Source organism: Beta vulgaris, chromosome 1 (assembly GCF_026745355.1).
Source record: "Beta vulgaris subsp. vulgaris cultivar EL10 chromosome 1, EL10.2, whole genome shotgun sequence".
Lineage (NCBI taxonomy): Eukaryota > Viridiplantae > Streptophyta > Magnoliopsida > Caryophyllales > Amaranthaceae > Beta > Beta vulgaris.
In genome coordinates, this window is record NC_079202.1 from 34122740 (window position 1) to 34133498 (window position 10759).

Sequence of the window (10759 nt, forward strand, 5' to 3'; positions counted from 1 at the left end):
GCTTGGATACAAATAATTTTTCATAATGGTGGCGAAAAAATGATGGCACTTGTGTCCTGCCAAAGACAAGAAACGTCCAAGAGCTGCTAGGCAACCTATTAGATGATACACTTCTTCAATCTTGGACGGAGACTTCATGTCTAGGAAAGCTTGGATCTTTTTAGGATTTGCTTATATTCCCCTATGATCCAGTAGGAAACCCAAGAAATTCCCAACTAAGACGTCAAAAACACTTTTTTAGGGTTCAATTTCAGCTTGCACTTTCTCAGAGTTTCAAAAGCTTATCTGAAATCACAAACATGGTTTCGTTCTAGCTTACTCTTTACTATCATATTATCTATGTATGTTTCCATATTCCTTCCCAATTGTGGTTGGAAGACCTTGTTGATATATCTTTGGAAGGTGGCCGGCGCATTCCTCAGGCCATACAACCTTTTTTCTATGATGAAGGATGTATTGTCCCGTTCTTCCGGCCACATGGGCATTTGACGAAATCCTAAATAGGCGCCCATGAAGCTCAACAAGGCATACCCGGCCATGGAGTCCACCAGCCATCCAACTTAGGCAAAGGAAAACTTTCCTTAGGATATGCCTTGTGGAGATCGTTATAGTCTACACACATTCTCCAAGTACAATTGGGTGTTGATACCATGTCAACATTGGCTATCCAGTATGGATAATAAGTTTCTCTTATGAATCGAGATTCCAACAACTTCTGAACTTCTTGGTCGACCGCCTGATTTTTGTCCAGCCCAAATGTCTCTTCTTCTTACAAACTGGTTTTAAGCTTAGATACATTCAGCCGATGGACGGCTGTATCTAGATCTATCCCTCGTATCTCTTCAACACTATAGGAAAACAAATCATGAATCTCCTTGAGAAAATTTATCAAAATGTCCCTCAACTTAGGGCTAAGAGAAGATCCAATCTTTAAAGTTATTTTTGGACGAGCTTCATCCAACCAAATGTCTTCTAGAACCTCCACATGCTCTGGACGTTTCAGTACTGCACCCATAATAAATATAACATATGGGGATAAAGGAGGCTTTTTTTGACAGGCACATACTTTCTTTTCTTGCTGCAAAGGTTTTCAAACGCTTTCCTTGAGGGAGCAACCTGCATCTGAGGACTTTCAATTGTCATCCTCAGGGAGGCCACTCGGTCCTTTACGATCTCGACTGCTTTCCCTTCACTAGCGACCTTCGTTTGATCCTGCTTTTCTACTTTCCAAGATTATGGTTTTAAAGTGGTTAAATAATATTCCATGGCCGCTTGCTGGTCACCATATAAGGTACCAGTTTGACCACCATCACATTCAAACTTCACGAGCATAAGGTGAGTTACTATAACGGCTTTGACTTGATTCAGGGTTGGCCGTACGAGAATGACATTGTAGGTTGTTAAGTCTTATATGACCAAGAACTTGATGAACAAGGTCCGAGAAGTATCCTTCTCTCCTACTTGGATGGGCAAAGTAACCGTCCCCATAGGGTGAATTACTCCTTCCCCAAACTCAATGATTGGATGGTGGATAGGAACCAAGTTCTTCTCATCAAACTTCAATATAGACAAATAATCTGCACTAATGATGTCCCTTGTGCTTCATGTATCAATCAGAATTCTTCTTACTCTCAAATTTGCTATCTTCATTTCAACAACCAAGGGGTCATCATAAGGGGTTTTCAGCCTGCCTCGATCTTGTTCACTGACTATTACCGTTAGGAAGGGATCGACCTTTGTTTGATCAGTCAATAATATTTAGCTGAGCTCCTTGAGATAGTTTTTATACCCCTTATTGCTTCGTACTCCAGCTACTAATCCTCTTGAGATCACAAGTACAACATCCTCGTCAGTGCTTTCACTTTCTTTCTTCTTGCGCTGACGATCATCCTTCCTCTGAAACTTACTTCCCCCTTCGAGCAAGTATAAATTCAAATTTCCTTTACTGGCTAAATCCTCCAAAGCCCTTTCAAGGTGTTTACATTTGTTGGTCTCATGACCACAATCCTTGTGAAAATGACAATACTTGCTCTTGTCTCTATTCGCGTAAGGAGTCTTCGTCTCAGTTAGAGTCTTTGAGCTCATATTGATCCTTTATCTCCATAAGAATGAAGTATCGATATATGCTAAATTCTATGGGGTCAGCTGAAGATTCAGATTCTTTCCTCTTTCCTCGCTTGGACGAAGTAGTTGTGGAGGTTATAGCCCAAGCCTCATCCTTTTTAGGGTTGCACTTTTTTGGTTGAGCCACCTCTTCGAGCTTCTTGGAATCAGGATGTTTTGCCTCACCTCATATTTCAGTGGCGTGTAATCGTGTATAAACGCTCCGACCTCTTTCAATGCTTTTCCAAGAGTGATGATTTTTTTTCCACAAGATCAGTATGGAGGGTCATGATAGTCACAAAGTTTCTTCCTTTGTGGCTCATTTATCGGGTATTTGGATTGCTAGAAACAATACTATCTTTCATGGAGATAGAGTCTCTTCACTTCAAATTTCTGTTACCATTGCGGTTGCTTCTGCTCAGCATTCAAGATAGGTTGAGATTTTGAAGAAACAATTTAGGTTTCTCCACACTCATGAACAAAGTCAAAATACTCCTCCAGGTTTCTTATGGATTGATATTGGAAATTTTTTTACTATGATAGGTCCTATGACAATTCAAGTTCATGGTTCTTGGGATAATACTACTCTTTGAGATGGAGCAGGTTGGTTTGTGGACAATGCAAATGATAACCAAAATTCCTCTAGTGGTTATCATTTTATTGCCAAAACTACTTTGCAAGCTGAATTATTTGTTAACTATTTCCACAATTATTATCCACCTTCTTTAAGCAAAAGAGTTATCTCATTTATCTCTCAAATGGACGGTTGAACATATCCGTGCTTTAACCTCTTCCCTGCTGATTTGTATGCTGCGTAAGGTGGAGAGATTACAAGTTCAAAGGGCCCATGATTTAACTAATGAGTTTAGATGTTGGCCTTAAATTTTTCTTTATTTGTCTTTTGTTTAGTTGAAACCTTTGTGAAAAAAAAAGTTCCATTGTACATTTTTTTGTTTATGAGTAGTACATTGATATTTAGGCAATGTGTAAGATGTTTTCATTTTTCTTATACAACTTTATGTTCTAGTTTATTTATATATAACACATGATTTCAAGAGCTTATGAGTCGCACAATACTATCAAACTACTCTAAAGAGGTGACTCTTAATGATGTTTAAGTAGTAATGGTATTAAGTGTGATATAGACGAGATCGTTCGAGCAAACATTTGGTCGACTTGTAATTGGAAACTTCTAGACAAATATGTCTTCCCATTTAGCATTTAATGATGAAACATATTGTCATCTGAATTGCTTTTGTCCAAAGGAAGATCTATTTGAAAAGGTAAGCCCAAAATAATTTTTAAGAAGATGAATCATGTTTATTTTGTTTCAAATGATTAGAAGCCCAATTTTTAAAGACCAATTAATTATTCAAGATAATTAATTACATTTTAAATGCCTATTTTTTTTATAAAGCCTGATTGATTATTCTTGATAATTAATTATATCTTTAATAAATATTAATTATTATTGATAATTAATTTCCAAATGATGTCATGGAAATCAAATTCTATTCCATGAGATAACTGGTTTCCAGATCTAAAGGATAATATTACTTAATCAAAGACAAAAAAGAATCTTTCAAACTAACAAACATAACAAAAAAAATTGTTTGTAGAGGTAATGTATATTTGCCTTTAAAATCAAACATTTAGCCTCGAATTAATTTTTAAATCAAATATTTTGTTGCCTCTATTAAGTCTGTCGCTTTAATGGTTGCCTTTAAAATTCTCTTTTCGAGAGAATACAACAAGTTGATTGTGAAAGCCACGTGCATTTAGAAGCGACCATTTAATCTTACCTCAAAATATAATTAGAGGTGACAGGCTAGAGTCGTATCACCTTATCAAAAGTAATCCTAAAATCTTCTAACAAATAGTAGTCAGGGAAGTAGGGTCGAATCCACAGAGAAACAGTGTTCTTTTCCTAATTGTCAGTCAAATCTAGAGTATAGAAACGAGTGTTTGTGAGTAATTATACTAAACTAGACTATAACTATATCAAGAATTATCAAGAATAAAAGGTCTAGGGCATAGGTTCACCAATGATTAATATTTCGGGATGAAACCCAAAAATCAACAATTAATAACGCAGTTAAAGAGGTTAATTCGCTCCCTCAAGTCTAAATCAACCATAGAACGGTATTAACAGGCTCTCGCAATTTATTAATACCAACTCTACCTATTGAAACTAGCCTTAATATCATGTTTATACCTCTCGGCGCATAACCTAATATTGCAACACTATAACAATCAAATCTGGCCAAATTGGATTGAATAGACATAAAAACATTCAATAGGAATTAACATGCATCAATAAAAATCAATACTTTAATAAACATCCCTTCCTAATTGATCATGGATCCCCCTAAACCCTAGAATTAGATTACTCTATCATAATTGGGGAAGAAATATTCATAATTAAATAAGCAAACATGAATTAATAATCAAGGATTGAATAGGAATAAGAAGAGAAAAGAAATAATACCAATTGTAGAACCAATCTTGCAAAAATTAAAGCTTCTATTGAAAATTCAATGTAATTGGGGAAAAAAGCAAAACTAGGGTTCTTCACTAATTGAGAGAAAAAGAGTTCTAATCTTTGATGAATTAATGATCGAAAAAAAAAATAGAAAATACGATAGGAAATAATAATATTCTCTTGAGTCTTTATACCTTTCTATTTCCTAAAACAACTAGAAAAATAGAGTCTAATTCGTCAAAAGATAAAGCCTTATTCGACTAGGAAACCCGGAATAACCCGCGGCCGCGGGTTTTCGACCTGCAAAACACGTCAACTTGTAAAGACCATATCTCGCAAACTAAAAGTCGTATCGGGGCGTGTAATATACCGTTGGAAAGCTCTTCAAGTATAGTTATGATCAAAAGAGTGCACATGACTCAATTTCCATACTTCTTTTAATATGTTTCCGCTATGTTTGGGTTGCAATCCGACTCGAAGATGCCCTTTGGACTCCTCATTTGACTTAGCTCCTTCCTAGATGCTTCTCCTGCTTAAGCTTGTCCAATAATACTCCAATTGTGTTCTCAATACCTGAAAACTATCAAAAACACCGAAAACACACACAAGAGTGATATCTTCTCAACTTAAGTAACTATATGCAATTATGGACTAAGCATGCAACTAAATGATCCTAAAATGCAACCTAAATGCATCATGAAATGCCTATATTAATATGACTCATCAAGAGGCACTAAAATAAATTGCTTCCTAAAACCACATATATTAGGAGCTTCGACATAATTTTGCCTCCAAATATAACCAGAGATGTTATGGGCTACTCGGCTCGAAAATATACTCCTATCTCTCAACTATTCTTCAATGGAAACTTGTGCATTCATGTCTGAATCTCGTAACCCGAACCTGAGCTCGCTCCCAAACCTGCAAAAGAAGGGACCAACCCGAAAGTTTTGGGTGGTGGTTCCCCCTCCAAAACTCAAGTCAGGTATCAAAAGTGAAAAGGAAAAGTAGAGAGAGAGAGAGAAAAAGTGAGAGAATTTCTACAGTGTATGGGTCCACTATTCAAAAAGTTGCCTTTCTCCTGATTTTTAGGGGCTATTTACATTGACGATATCTTGAATGTTGCCATTAAAGGTCACCCTCATATTGGGGCACATGATTGGTCAGGCAATCAAACATCGACACGTGGAGGGCAATGATTGGATGGCAAACACCAGCCAATCATATGCACCCGTTTTTTGAGATTTGGGTCCTAAATATTCTTTCAGGCCAACATGTGGGCTTTTACTCTTTTCTGAGTAAAAATCAGGGTTTAAACCTCTTTTTAATCCTTTGGAGGGGACACGTAAAAACTTTAAATGAAACAAATATATCGAAAATCGAATCAAGTAAAAAGTTATACAAAAAAACTTGAAAACGAGTCCTCCTAGAATGTACTTCCAATTTTCTGCGAGAAGTTGAATTTATGTATATACCTCCGCACAGAATCTCTTCCATAGCTTCATAACACGATAAAATCAACCAAATTAATCAAAACAGATCGAATGGAGAAAGGAGAATGGATCGAATGGTAGAGAAGAGTTGGAGAGAGAGGAGTTGTAGAGAGAGAGGAGATAAAAGGTTGATGCGAAAATTAGAAAATTAGAAATTAGGTTTGGGCTTAGTAATATGCGTTGGCCTCTCAAGCCCATCCGAAGCGCTTCTTCACGCTATATATTGGCTCGCGAATTTACCATTGCATCGCACCATGGGTCAGTCTGACGCAGATGACTATTTGTGTCACACGTGGGCTTCATGCGACGCGCATAGCTTCTGTTATGTGCGTCACATTTTTGGCCCATCCAACGCACATAGATGTCTTGTGTCTCACGCTAGTTAATTACGACACACATAAGTCGTCTTTTGCATCGATTCCATGTTGCATGCGATGCAAATGAGTCTTCTGCAATATTTGACCTTATGTGCAACGCAGAAGGTGAGACGCAAATCATCGTTTTTCCACTAGTGATTAGAGAAGGAAATTTAGAAGCAAGCCCCGAGCCCAATCCGTCTGGTAGGGAGGTGGAAATGGAGGAGCATGTCAAGGTTGACAATAAGGGTGATTCTAGCACTACTGAAGAATTAGATGACTCCTCCGCTACTTCGTCTGAGTTAGAAGATGTCTAGGTCCCCTCTCTGACCCGAGGTTCATTTTAGCCAATTGTAGGTTGTTAGAAAAAATTGTCCCTAACCCTAGTTTTTTAACTTTTGCGATGCCCATGTTGGCTTACTCCTTTCTCATTCCAAACTAGGAGGCTACCATTTTAAGTCCTCCCAAGAACCACTTTGTCGTCTATAAGCTAGCATTGGGCGCGAGATTAAGATTTCCCCTCCATGATTTGATAAAACATGTGCTAAGGTTTTATAGCATCGGCCTTAACCAACTGGTGTTGAATGCATGACACAACATCCTTACTTTTATAGCCCTCTGTGAGCTGCGCGGCCTGACCTTTTCTCTACCTGCCTTTACTCAGATACAATATGTATATGAGTTTCGAAGAAGGTGGACGGCGCTTGGTGCAGAATACGTAACCATACTAGATTCCTCACTTCGTGGGACCAGGCTTCGAAGGTGCACGACTAGAAGGCTTATTTTATCTTCCTACGAGCCGAAAATGATTACTTGGCTGAGGAATACCGCGTCCATAGCCGTACAACGACAAATAGTAGACGAGGGTCGTCCTTCATGGAGTTAGAGGAAAATATGACAAAGAGCTTGTGGAATGCTGCAAAGTGAACTAATATTCCCGGCGAAATCATACAACCTTTAAAGGGCCACCTAACTGGATTCCTTTTGAGGAGATGTTTTTTAATGATGAATTCTTGATCGCCGCTAGCTTACGGTTGGCCGAGGAAAGAGGTATACTTCAAAAATACTCAAGTAAACCACGCCGTCTAACACATATATCTTACTAAGCCTTTGGTTATCTTTACAAATGAGGCTCCAGGACAATTAATAAAGTCTTGGACGGGCAACATCAGTATGTCTATGTCCGTCGACAATCTTTGGAAAGAGTTTTCCAAGACTGGAGCCAAGAAGAGGGTTGATACTCTAGTAAAAGTTTTATATATATATATATATATATATTATATATATATATATATATATATATATATATACATATATATATATACATATATATATATACACATATATATATATACTCTAGTAAAAGTCCTCATAGAATGTACTTCCAATTTTCTGGGAGAAGTTGAATTTATGTATATACCTCCGCACAGAATCTCTTCCATAGCTTCATAACACGATAAAATCAACCAAATTAATCAAAACGGATCGAATGGAGAAAGGAGAATGGATCGAATGGTAGAGAAGAGTTGGAGAGAGAGGAGTTGTAGAGAGAGAGGAGATAAAAGGTTGATGCGAAAATTAGAAAATTAGAAATTAGGTTTGGGATTAGTAATATGCGTTGGCTTCTCAAGCCCATCCGAAGCGCTTCTTCACGCTATATATTGGCTCGCGAATTTACCATTGCGTCGCACCATGGGTCAGTCTGACGCAGATGACTATTTGTGTCACACGTGGGCTTCATGCGACGCGCATATCTTCTGTTATGTGCGTCACATTTTTGGCCCATCCGACGCACATAGCTGTCTTGTGTCTCACGCTAGTTAATTACGACACACATAAGTCGTCTTTTGCATCGATTCCATGTTGCATGCGACGCAAATGAGTCTTCTGCAATATTTGACCTTATGTGCAACGCAGATGGTGAGACGCAAATCATCGTTTTTCCACTAGTGATTAGAGAAGGAAATTTAGAAGCAAGTCCCGAGCCCAATCCGTCTGGTAGGGAGGTGGAAATGGAGGAGCATGTCAAGGTTGACAATAAGGGTGATTCTAGCACTACTGAAGAATCAGATGACTCCTCCGCTACTTCGTCTGAATTAGAAGATGTCTAGGTCCCCTCTCTGACCCGAGGTTCATTTTAGCCAATTGTAGGTTGTTAGAAAAATTGTCCCTAACCCTAGTTTTTTAACTTTTGCGATGCCCATGTTGGCTTACTCCTTTGTCATTCCAAACTAGGAGGCTACCATTTTAAGTCCTCCCAAGAACCACTTTGTCGTCTATAAGCTAGCATTAGGCGCGAGATTAAGATTTCCCCTCCATGATTTGATAAAACATGTGCTAAGGTTTTATAGCATCGGCCTTAACCAACTGGTGTTGAATGCATGACACAACATCCTTACTTTTATAGCCCTCTGTGAGCTGCGCGGCCTGACCTTTTCTCTACCTGCCTTTACTCAGATACACTATGTATATGAGTTTCGAAGAAGGTGGACGGCGCTTGGTGCAGAATACGTAACCATACTAGATTCCTCACTTCGTGGGATAAGGCTTCGAAGGTGCACGACTAGAAGGCTTATTTTATCTTCCTACGAGCCGAAAATGATTACTTGGCTGAGGAATACCGCGTCCATAGCCGTACAACGACGAATAGTAGACGAGGGTCGTCCTTCATGGAGTTAGAGGAAAAATATGACAAAGAGCTTGTGGAATGCTGCAAAGTGAACTAATATTCCCGGCGAAATCATACAACCTTTAAAGGGCCACCTAACTGGATTCCTTTTGAGGAGATGTTTTTTAATGATAAATTCTTGGTCGCCGCTGGCTTACGGTTGGCCGAGGAAAGAGGTATACTTCAAAAATACTCAAGTAAACCACGCCGTCTAACACATATATCTTACTAAGCCTTTGGTTATTTTTACAAACGCGGCTCAAGGACAATTAATAAAGTCTTCGACGGGCAACATCAGTACGTCTATGTCCGTCGACAATCTTTGGAAAGTGTTTTCCAAGACTGGAGCCAAGAAGAGGGTTGATACTCTAGTAAAAGTTTTATATATATATATATGTATATATATATATATATATATATATATATATTATATATTATATATATATATATATATATATATATATATATATATGTATATATATTAATATATATATATATATATATATATATTTTTCCTTGTCTAAAGACCTTAGAGGTCTTCATTAGCTCGGACGAGGGTTGTTCACAGAAGGAAACCGTCTGGCTTTAGATGTTGGTCCTCTATGATATACTAGATTCTGGACGAAGATTCTTTGTAGAAGGAAATCAGCTAGAGTTGTCCGATCTCCTTCTACGTGTGATCTTCATTCAACATCTAATCACAAATCTTAGATGAGGGTCCTTTGTAGAAGGAGAGCGACTACCGTTGACCGACTTCCTTCTAGGAGTGGTCGTCCAAGATCCGATACCAAATCTTGGACGATGGTCCTTCGTAGAAAGAGAGCGGCTAACCTTGGCCGACTTCCTTCTAAGAGTGGTCTCTGTCCAAGATCTGATACCAAATCTTGGACTAGGGTACTTCGTAGAAGGAGAGTGGCTAGCCTTGGCCGGTTTTCTTGATCAAGCATCAAGGGTCTGAGAATATTGAATTTTCCAATTGTTTTTAGACAAACATACTTTCTAACTTAACATTTTTTATTGCGTAAAAGAATCCCCCAACAAATAAGACACTGCTTGGGAAGTACTCTTTGTCGAAAAAGAGACCTACCACGGCTGGTGATCAGCCCAAGGGCTTTGTGGCGAAGAAGAAGAGTGAAACCTATCCCACCTCCAATGGGTAATTATTTAAAGGTTGATGAGTTATCCACCGAAGTTCCTGCCCTAGGAAAAAAAGGGCTTATCTCCACCCTTCTCCCTACAGATTAGTTGGACGCGAATGATCAGGCCGAGGTCCAGCTGATTATGGCTATTGTAATGGTGGATCAGCCGGACACGGCTGCTAAAGATGGATCGACCTTCAATGGGGCGGTTGCTTACTTGGTGGCTCAAATGCCAGTATCTATTAGATCCGTGTCTTTATCCTCGGGTGAGTCGTACTACCCCGACATCGTTAGGACGCTGCGGGTATGTGGACGTTCAATGAGTCCGTCCGACAAACTTGCAGTATTCTTCTTCATTATGAGAAATGACTCCCGCCTTTTCAAAGAAGAACAAAGGATCTGCTTCAGCTTCGGCTCCTCTGTTAGTAGACTCAGACGATGAGTCTTCTACCGACTTTGTCGAAATGTCAAAGGCTGGACGTGAGAGGCTCAAGTAGGAGTTGTTTAAATGCTATCCC